Below are 10318 nucleotides of genomic sequence, written 5' to 3'. Positions count from 1 at the left end.
TGTCTTCTCATATTTTCTTATATCTGCCTTTTCTCCCCACTGAAAGTTCTGGAAAGCAAGAACTTGCTTCACCTTTGTGTGAGTCTTGTCAGTTCTGTACCAAGTAGAGTCCATACCAAGAGGTCAATACTTACTTGAATGATGAATAAAAACATGCACATTGTTAAGTATATTCACTTGGTCATATCAGTGGATATAGATTAAAACACACAGAATGACATAGCTGGGGAGAAACCTTTGAACTTATCTAGTTCATCTTTTATTTAATAGGTAGGGAAACTAAGATCCAACTAAGATCCAACACTTAACTGTGTTCTTGTTGCCTGAACTGTATCATGCTCTGAAAGTATATAGGAGTTTTTGGGGTGCCTAGGTGGCTCAGTTGGTTGGGCATCTGACTTCGGCTCCGGTCATGATCTCACAGCTCGTGGGCTCAAGCCCCCTATCAGTCTCTGTGCTGACAGCTCAGAGCCTGGTGCCTGCTTTGGATTCTGTGTCTCCCTCCCTTTCTGCCCCTCCCCCACTTGTTCTCCCTCCCCCCCCAATATAAATAAACATTAAAAACCATTTGAAAGTATACAGAAGTTTTATGTCATAATAAACCTAAACATGTAACATTTCTGTTGAAGCATATTGGATTCTTTGTATGTGGACTGCCAGAAAAATGTCTCTTTAAAAAAAAAATATTTCAAGGATTCTTTTTTTTTTTTTAATCAAGAACAATTCAGCATACTGATATATATGTTCACAGACAGGACCACTATATATCCATGTGCTTATTAGCATGGGAACTTTTAGCTGCCTGCCTCACCTTCATTCTCTCCTTTATTTTTTCTAATAAACATGGACTTTGTGTAGGTCTACTTTCCTCCTTCATGTAGCCCATGGGATTCAGAGGAAGCTGACTCCATTTTGCTCCAGGGAAGGATCATGATTAAGACTTTAAACCAATCAGATTAATCTTGGAGTCAGCCAGTTTAAGAATGGACATGTGGGGGCGCCTGGGTGGCTCAGTCGGTTAAGCGGCCGACTTTGGCTCAGGTCATGATCTCGCGGTCCGTGAATTCGAGCCCCACTTCGGGCTCTGTGCTGACAGCTCAGAGCCTGGAGCCTGTTTCGGATTCTGTGTCTCCCTCTCTCTGACCCTCCCCCGTTCATGCTCTGTCTCTCTCTGTCTCAAAAACAAATAAACGTTAAAAAAAAAAAAAAAAAAAAGAATGGACATGTGTCAGTATTTCAACCAATGAGCCAAGAGAAATGGTTTTTCAGAGCTTTATGGGAAAAATCCTTCTCTCCCTCCTAGGATCCTTCTGAGAACCATTCTCTCTCTGCCACTGAATGTGAATAGCATGCCATGTGGCCCAGATTTCTACTGGAAGCATCCTAAAGCTCTAAAAGGAACTAGCCTTGAGATAAAACAACATTGTGGACGACAGGGCATAATGCAACGTGGGCTCTTTGTGATGTTGTCCAGCTGCAAGTCAGCAACCATACTACCTAGTGAGGCAAGCTGTATACCTAACAAAACTGGTGCATTTCAGAGATGGGCCAAAGCTTCGGCAGGGATGGCCACTCCTGCCGGGGCTGAGCATCGCCAGCCCCTCCCCCAGGAGACCGTTGCAGTTGGCCAGTCCCACCCATGGCAACCATGTGTCACCAAAAAGCTGTGATAAAAAAAAAATGCCCTTATGCCCGAGAAAATGCAACAGGACCTGGCGGAGCGTACTACTCAGGCGTTGGAGAAATAGAACATAGAGAAGGCTGTTGCGGCCCTTATGAAGGAGTTTGATGAGAAGTACAAACCCACCTGTTACTGCATTGTGGGGAGGAACTTAAGTAGTTCTGTGACACAGGAAACCAAACACTTCATCTACTTTTACCTGGGCCAGGTGGCCATTTGTTCTGTTTAAATCTAGTTAAAGGCATGGCCTATGCCCATGGGTTTGTCCACAAACCCAGTGATCCATCCCAAAACAAGGACTAAAAGCCTAAATTTCAAGCACTGATGTCTTTGGCCTTGCCTATGGGAATGGCTCAATCTTTGGACCTTTATTTTATTTTGTACAGGGCATTTTCTGTACGGATTATTGTGGCTATAGAACAGCGAAACAGCTTGCTTTTGTATTTATTTTCTATTCCATACCTTTCTGCTCCTTGTTTTTTCTCCTCAAAATCCATTCCTTTCAAAAAAAATCTCTTGGCAGAAGCAAAACAAAACAACGGAAACTGGTGCATTTCGGCTCTGGGGGAAAGCCCTGCCTTGGTTAGACTGTAAAGATGAAGTCGGTGGGACTCAGTTAGATGTTGCAATGTCTAAAGTCTGCCAGTAGGTGGCAGTCATGCCCTATAAACATTAGAGACAGGAGCCTGACTGGCACTTAGAGCTTACAATGAGACTTAAGTTCTTTGATTTTATAATGCTAGAGCTTCCTATGCTATCTAATTATCTCTGTCGAATGGGTTGGGTGTATGAAAAGCTTAATCAGTACAATTTGAAATACAGGTAATGTGGCTGTGTCATTCTCAGTGACAATGTACACAACTTTTATTTTAAGGTAGTCCTGAGAGCGTGGCACATTTTGTTGGAGCCTATGGATTATATTTATATTCATGATGAACAATCGACTGCGTGATGAAAATAGGCTTATGGAAGTGCAGCATTCTGTTAAATTACATGGTCAGAACACACTTAGAGCTAAGAATCTAATAAAGGTTTTCACAGAGGAAAATGCGATTGAAAAATAAAACCCATGCCTAGAAATTGATATGCCTTTTAATCAGGCTTGCAAAGTTGTTCTTATAATTTGCACAGAATCGTTGCTACCTTAAGGGAGGGAGAACGTTGCAATAGGCTGCATATACAAAAAAAAAAAAAAAGAAAGAAAGAAAGGAGGACATATACCCATTTCCAGCATTAAAGACCTACCCCAACCCTACTATCATCCTTGTCAGTTGTCTTTCAAAATTAGATTGAGGGGTTAAAACATGTAAATTTGTAGCACAGGGCATCATTCTGTCCTTCAAACCACCCTGTTTTTTTGTGGGAAGGGACTGAGACCCAGTGTTGGATGAAACATGAGATGTAGCGGAGAACAGAATTTTAAAGGGTGTGTCTATGTCCTGTTGTTTTACTGTTGTTTAAAGGTGAGCCACTGGGCCCTCAAAGGCTTCCTTGTCACTCGCTAATACACTTGGTAGTCTGTAAGCCTACTGCATTTGCTGGGAATTTTATTTGCTTTCTGTCAGATTTACTGTCTGAATGGCAAGGCAACATCTTATTTTAAAAGCCTCAAATCCCTTGTTGTTGCATTGTTAAGAAGCTATCAGTCAATTAGTATTCATAAAAGACATCTTGCTGATGTCTGCAGCGGCCAACGAATGTGTGACTCAGTTACTTTTATGCTGAAGACTTGAGGATTCTAGTGCTTTCTCCTCTAGATCTAATTTGGAAAAAAGTTGTATTTCAGGAAGTTGCTAGACTTTTGTAAAGGAAATACCAACAATAGCACATGACTTTCAACAGCTAGCCTAGCATTTTGCTATTGTATTACCCTGAAGTTAGTGTGGGGACATTCGTTTTTGTTTACTTTCTTTCCCTCTCTGTGTGTGCCTGTTAGTGTCAGCAATAATACACTAGCATCTTCCTGAATTAAATTTCATTTATGCAGTTAAACCCTGTTCTTCACCTTTTTTCTTTGAGGATGGCCGGAAGTTATGAAGATGCTTCAGACTCCAAAAGGACTCTGAGTCTCTCTTCTCAGATCCTGTCTATGAAGTTCAGCAGCTCATTTGTAGCTTGTGGTTCGTTCTTAAATGGGGTTTAATCCAACTGCTTATTATGCTGAGTTCTTCTAAACAAAACCATGTCCAGTGCTTTCCATTTCCAACTTAACTAAATCTTAGAGTTAAAAAAGTCCAGAATTGCACGTGATATTTTTTATAGCCCTGCATATGTTTTTCTTTTGCCAAGAAACCAAACCTAAAACTACAGAAACCAATGAACTAGTAATGACAATCTGTCTTTAAGTGGGATAAGATGGGAGGGAGCTAGCTTTGGTAAAATTTTCTACAGAAAAACAAAAATCTTTGATTTTGGCTTAGCGATAGTATTGAAGATTTTAACGTAATGATATATAGGTAAGAAATCTCCTTCAGAGCATATGAAAACTGTCAATTTAGGATCTTCATGTAAGCCAATTCGGTGCCGATCCCAGGAATCTGTCTGCAAATGCTGGGGATGGGTTTCCTCCAAACTGTCTAGGTAAAAAGTAGGTCAAGGTGGGATGGTCTTTGGTAGAGCCCAGTCGAGAGACTAAAGATGCATTGCTTGTGCAACATGGTATTTCGATAGAGTGACAGCTGAAAAGTGAAGTTCCTACTCCCTGTCTTTACTAGGCGAATCTTTATTGGAATGGCAAGGTGGAGAAAAAAAAATCAACATTGTTTATAGCTCAAAAGAAAAGCTTTTACAAAACCATGGGAAAGTGGGAACTCAGTGCAGCTTTCTCAAGTGTCTGAGAGAAGACAGCATGGCTCACTGCTTCCAAATTAGATCACAAATTTTCTGGCTGATGGCAGCATCTTAGTGCTCACCCTAAAGGCAGAGATCTGAACAAATTACATTTTAATATCTTAGGTTCATTTATCCCCGCTGAGATCACACGGAAGCAAAGAAATACACATACATGGAAATCCAATAGGCCCAAGGGACTTAGCAGCGGTGCTGTACATGAAAAGAGGGGAGCAGTTAGAGTAAAATTAAACCTCTCTGCCTCTGCAGCAAATGCTATGCCCTGCTTAACACATGTCATCACTCTGATGGAGAACACCCCTCTTGGATAAAGGGGCATGATGGATTTAAGAACCAAACTTTGTTCATTGGCATGTTCATGTACTGAAGTGCTTAACCCTCACTTTGTTTTTTTTCTATATGTGGAAAAATGCTGATGTTGGTAGAAAGCTCGAATGAGATGTTTTTGTGAGCATGTCACAACTTTAGAGGATAAAAGTAGGAAAAGGTCAGGTAAGCTATGACTAGACTGGGGAAAATTTTGTATGCCAGGCTAAGGAGTTCCATCTTTATTCAATAGATGTGGGGAATCACCCGAAGTTTTTTTTTAATGTTTGTTTATTTTTGAGAAAGCACAAGAGGGGGAGGTGCGGAGAGAGAGGGGGACAGAAGATCCGAGGCCGGCTTTGCATGACAGCAGCGAGCCCTATGTGGGGCTGGAACTCACAAACCGAGAATAATGACTTGGGCCGAAGTTGACCCTCAACCAACTGAGCCACTCAGGCGCCCCTCACAGGACGTTTTTTTTTTTTAAATTTTTTTTTTCAACGTTTATTTTATTTTTGGGACAGAGAGAGACAGAGCATGAACAGGGGAGGGGCAGAGAGAGAGGGAGACACAGAATCGGAAACAGGCTCCAGGCTCTGAGCCATCAGCCCAGAGCCTGACGCGGGGCTCGAACTCCCGGACCGCGAGATCGTGACCTGGCTGAAGTCGGACGCTTAACCGACTGCGCCACCCAGGCGCCAAGGACGTTTTTTTATTAAAAAAAATTTTTTTTAATGCTTATTTCTGAGAGAGAGAGAGAGAGAGAGAGAGACAGAGGCAGAGCATGAGCAGGGAAGGGGCAGAGACAGATGGAGACACAGAATTCCAAGCAGGCTCCAGTCTCTGAGCTGTCAGCGCAAAGCCTGATGCGGGGCTTGAACTCATGAGCCGTGAGATCATGACCTGAGCTGAAGTCGGATGATGAACTGACTGAGCCATCCAGGTGCCCCACAGGAAGTTTTTGAGAGTGGAAATATATGGTTGGCAAAAAGGAGGCAGATCATTTAAGATACTGTTGCAGTGCTTGAGGCCAAGAAGTAGGAACTAGAAGGATAATAAAGATAGGAATGGAGATAAGAAAACTGATGAAGTCTGGTCATAGTGTGCATGGTTGGCAACTGCTTTGGCACAGCAAATACAAAGAGAAAGGAATTATAAGTTTGAGACTGGGTCATTATCACACTTGGGGTACTGCCGATAGAGATACGATCTCTAGGAATAGAAGCAGGCTTAGGAGGGGAGGAGAATTCAGTTGGAGTGTGAGGGTCTTGTGGGAGAGCCATAAAGGATCTTTCATGAAGATATGGTCATTGTGAAACAAGAGTATATGAAGCCCTGACTAGAGTTGTTCGAGGAGGAAGGAATTAAGGCATAAGAAGCAAATTTTCTTGGAGAGTTTATGCTTCATCTAAACATTTATTTTAATTTTGAATTTTATTTTTCAACATGTATATGTTCTTTTAACTTTGAAACTGAGCTTGACAAATATTCAGTTAAATGAGAAAAATTTTAAGTGTACAAATTGATGTTTATATTTTTTAATAGAGGAATATGTTTTAATATTAGTTATAGTGGAAAAGAAAATAAATTCTTCCAGATATTACTGTTTGTACTCTACCAGGGACCTGAGGGAGTATGCAAATGAGCATTTGATTTAAGTGGTCACTTTTAGTGATAGAAGGGACTGTCAATGGAGAGGACTGAGGAAGGAGGATAAAGAGCCTCAGGGACCCATTGGGGACGAATCTGTGCTTGAGAGGAAGAAGAGGATAAGCCCAAGAGGTTGATCAGAAAGTTCAGAGAATTAGTGTTGCTGGTACCATGGGGAAGAAGAGATAAAAACATGGATTGTCAGCTCTGTCAAATGTCCCAGAGAAGGCTTCAAGAAGGAAGAAAGAGTCTCCTTCCTTCCTTCCTTTCTTTCTTTCTTTCTTTCTTTCTTTCTTTCTTTCTTTCTTTCCTTCCTTCCTTCCTTCCTTCCTTCCTTCCTTCCTTCCTTCTTTCTCTCTCTCTCTCTCTCTCTCTGTCTCTCTGTCTCAGAAGGAGCTCACTTTACTGGGGGGAGAGCACTGCACATGGCCAACAGATGAAGACACCCAGGTGGGTCTGATGGCTTTGAGAGAATGTAGAATGAAAGTAACAAATGAAGACTTCAGAAAACAAATCTAAAGAAAATGTTCTTTATGAAAAACAAGTGGGCACCCTTAGGGACTCTACCTGTAGTGACCACATTTGCCTTCAAGAAAGAGTCTTAGATAGGGGATGGAGGAAGGGGTTCAGGGAGGAGAAATTCAAGCAGGGCAAAGACAGTGGGAATGAGATGCCAGCAGTTAAACAGTAAGTGGATAGTGAAGCATTAGAGGAAGGGGAGTTCGAATGGAAAGACTTGCATGTCTGCAGACAGCTGAGAACCAAGTAGTTTCAAAAGAAGGATAGAAAATCCAAGTGAGAGAGGAGAACTTGGTTCCAGGGGAGGCGGGCAGGGGTGGAAGGAAAGTCTTAAGCCCTGATGAAGCCACAAATATTAGATCCTGTTTCTCTCCTTTCTGTCCAGCAGAACTACAAGGAATTTGGTGCTTAAAAAATTTGTTTTGTAAAGCTTTGATGGATGTGAGTTATAGAAAAGGCAGTATTGATTCTTGGTGGGACTCAAGTTATAGGGAATGCTGTCTGCTTAGGTGGTCTTGTTGCATGCTGATAAGGAGCAAATCATTCTAGAAACTCCCTCCTTGCCAATCTGGGGCTATTGGGATATGTCTGGTGTAACACCATGACCAGCTTTGCCTCTGTCATCCAGGGGATTATTCTAGGCCCTATAAGCATGCTAATTTAATTATTGCTGCACTTGCTGGGAGCTATTCTCTATTATTCTTGGGCTGAAGAACTATAATTGAAAGCATGGGTTAGTTGGCATTTGACTTTGGCATTTGACATTTACACTCTGTTCCTTGATAAAACTAAAACCTACTTGTCACGTTTGCTAAAAGTGTACCAAATATTCTTGTATCCACTTGAGTTTGGGCATATATTTCTTTTGTCAATTTGGCCAAAGCAGCAAACACACTTCTTTTTCAAGTGGAAGATAATGAGCAGGCTTTACCCAGTTCCCTAGAGGGGCATCTCAGCACATCAACTTGCTACTCTTACTTGTACCTCTCATCAAACATCAGTGTTAATTATGACTGATTAGGATGAGTTGGATTTGTTGACAGAATATCTAATGTAACTAATCAACTCCAATTTTTTTCAAAGTTAATTTTGTAAATGTATTCCAACTGAAGCACCATGGGGTAAGAACTTTCCTTGTTACAGCTCTTGATCTATCAAAAATAGAAATAGAGGATAAACTATTGTATTGCAGCTTCCTTAAGTTGCTTAGACTTGTGCCTAAGGAAAGCGAAGAAAGGAACTCCTGGAGGCATAGACCAGTCTCCAGAAGTTGGAAGTGAGGTCTTGGTGTGTTTGTATCAATGAACACAGTTGTTCTCAGATGCCGTCTATCTTGGGAATTTTCCCTTTGAAGCAATGAATTTCATCTAAGGTCATGTTCCTCAAAATTTCCTGTGTAAAAATGTAAACTCATATTCATTTTGCTTGGGTGAATTAGCAGCATCACCTTGTTGGAGGTATGTTGGGATGTTGCAACATTGGTGTTGAGACTTTTGAACTAACAGAGACATTCCCATATCCACGAAACCAGAACTGTAAGCTTTAATAATAAACAGTTTCCCTTAGCAAATGGTAAATATTCTGAAAATGTTCTGCAATTAGTTTAAATACAGTCTCTTTAAAAAAATTCTCCCCAAAGTCACCTAAATACTTTTAGAGATATCTTTTTCATTTTCACAATTCCATCTGCATACCTAAAGGTCCTATTTGAACATGCTCTCCACTTGGCCATTCTGGGATTTGAGTGGTTTTTGGTTTGTTTTTGTTTTATACTCAACCAAAATGTACTCCAGTTTTCAACGGCAGGAGATATAATTTATGTTAAATAAATATAAACATTTGTATCAAAGAACATTCAAGGTATTATTTGCATAGTAGCTCATTTTTCTAAATTCTTACACTTAAAATGATTTCTATTGCATATATACATGTTTAGGTAAGTGATCTTGTATCTGGAAACCAAACCTCGTGACCTCAAAGGTTATCATTAAACTGCTTATTTCATCTGTGTTCACAGGGGATATAGGAAGACCAAGGATTTCTGTAGTTACGCTTCAGAGGTTTGACTAAAGTTGGCAAGGAAGCTATGAAACATGTGAATTTAACCTTTGACCATTACCATGTAAATCATTTGGTTTTACTCTCTCTGGAATGAGTGAAGGTTTGTATTTTTTTCTTGTCAAAATGCCTGTGAACTGGGAGTGAAACAATGATGTTTGCAAATGTCAACTTTAATGCCTAGCTGCTGGATCCCAGGCAGCTGCTTTCATATAGTTAAAATTTTGAAACCTCAGGAAGTAATGTAAGTGTGAGCAGCACATGAAGGTGGCTTTAAAAAATTTGTTGACAGTGTGTCGTGATCAGAGAAAGAAAAACGTGAAAATCAATGCCATTCCTACCTCACTTACCACAAGAAAGCGGGTAAAATGAGGGAATTATGCCTTTTATTTTGTTGCAAAACCATTTCAAAACAGGCATATTTGTTGAAGTCTTTTTTTTGGCATTGTCTCATGTCTTTTTCTCATTCTGTGCTTACAGCATGACTGACTGAGATTTGAGATGCAGTTTCTTCCAGGAAGCATAGGGGCTTTGGGTATAATGGTGGTCTCATTGAGAACACATTCTACCCAGTAATTGCTATTGGTTTCACATGGTGAAGCTATGCTATTGCTCTCTAAACCGCACATGACAGAGGAAGGGTTAAATTCTTACTGCAAGGCTGCCTACTCCTTCAAGAAAGAATTTTATTATGCTTTGCATAGATTTGACTTCAACAAAACTCTCATTAGGGGGATACATTTTATAACTGTGGGAGAAATGAAATGACTAGATTAAATTTTAATAGAGTAAAAATAAGTTTTTGAGTGTTTACTCTGTGCTAGAAACTGTTCCACGTACTTTCCATGTGTTACCTCATTTGATCCACATGCAAGCTCAGCGTAGTAGCTATCTTCGTTATTCCCCTGCTGCAGGTGACTCAACTGAGGTACTCTCCTGGAAAGTCTGAGTCTACACGGAGGGAATACAAATGAATTCAAAGATATTCTGGAAGTTTGCTGAGTTAAATATTACACTTAATCTTAATTCTTTCCCTCTGTTACAGTAGGGATTTCTTCTTCCTGAGTTCCAGATTCCCTGATGTTAATAAATAACCCTCTCCTTATCACTAGGACTTGGAGCATAAGAAAGACGTGAGTGATAGTTTCAGCCTCCCAAGGGGCAGGTGGCTAGACTGGTGGGCTAGATTCACTGGAGATTTTAGCAGGGAGGCTGTGGGACTGTAGGGTAACCCCCATAATATGCATCAGCTTC

General features: G+C 40.7%; 1 pseudogene; it reads left to right on the top strand.

Moving 5' to 3' along the window:
• Positions 1–1648: 1648 nt before the first annotated feature.
• On the top strand, positions 1649–1910 carry LOC124527193 (dynein light chain 1, cytoplasmic-like; annotated as a pseudogene).
• The last annotated feature ends 8408 nt before the right edge of the window (positions 1911–10318 follow it).

This window comes from Lynx rufus, unplaced genomic scaffold, assembly GCF_022079265.1.
Source record: "Lynx rufus isolate CCGP_SWC_20201006 ecotype Redwood Valley unplaced genomic scaffold, mLynRuf1.p SCAF_5, whole genome shotgun sequence".
NCBI lineage: Eukaryota > Metazoa > Chordata > Mammalia > Carnivora > Felidae > Lynx > Lynx rufus.
The sequence above is the reverse complement of the archived record's forward strand: the minus strand, read 5'-3'. Positions and strand labels throughout refer to the sequence as shown.